Source organism: Phalaenopsis equestris, unplaced genomic scaffold (assembly GCF_001263595.1).
Source record: "Phalaenopsis equestris unplaced genomic scaffold, ASM126359v1 Scaffold210660, whole genome shotgun sequence".
Classification (NCBI taxonomy): domain Eukaryota; kingdom Viridiplantae; phylum Streptophyta; class Magnoliopsida; order Asparagales; family Orchidaceae; genus Phalaenopsis; species Phalaenopsis equestris.
In genome coordinates, this window is record NW_018229727.1 from 4,404 (window position 1) to 5,257 (window position 854).

Here is an 854-nt window from a genome sequence, read left to right on the forward strand (position 1 = left end):
TTTAACTATATTGAATATTATCCAATAATCATCCTTATTGTAATAATTTGGAGGACTTCGGAATCTACAAAGTGTATGTTGAGATATTAAACTTCTAAAAATGCATACCACATAAGAATCATTTTTTCAGCTAATCCAAAGCCATTTTACCTTCTATTTGTGTATCTTTTAATTCTTCATTATATTTTTGACACATGCTTTCCTAAGTGTGCATCAAATTGATGTCACTTCTTAATGCAAATAAAAAAAAAATATCTACTTATTTTTTCAATAATTGTCTTAGCTTGATAGTAGATCTTACAAACATAAAAACAATTTGATTCTTTGATCCAGATATATGTTACCAAGTCTTAATTCCACAAAAAGTTCTCATAACATAGATAACCCATAAGTTCAATTCTTCTATAAATACTTGTACCACACACAATCCTAAAAATCAAGTTTACCCTTTAAAATTAGTGCCAAAACACTTTTTCTTAAATCTTTAGGCATGCTCTTAATTTACAAAACTCACAAAAATAGAAATATGACTATTGCAAAAACCTACAATAAGGAAATTATATAAATATTTTATTACAAAAATTGAAATATGACTATAGAAATATTCTTTGATCCAGATGCATGCTCTAAATTTCATTATTTTATTTCATCACATTCAACACACTAATATATAAATTTTATTTATTTTTCCGTTTTTTTTAAGTTGTAATGCTAGTGCAAAAACCTACACTAAGGAAATTGGCCACAATATGACTATTGAAAGCAAATAAGACGATAAAAACCATGCTAACTTACGAGCATAATAACACTGAAATAAATGTGTGACAAAAGCTGAAATAATAGATTGATAAATG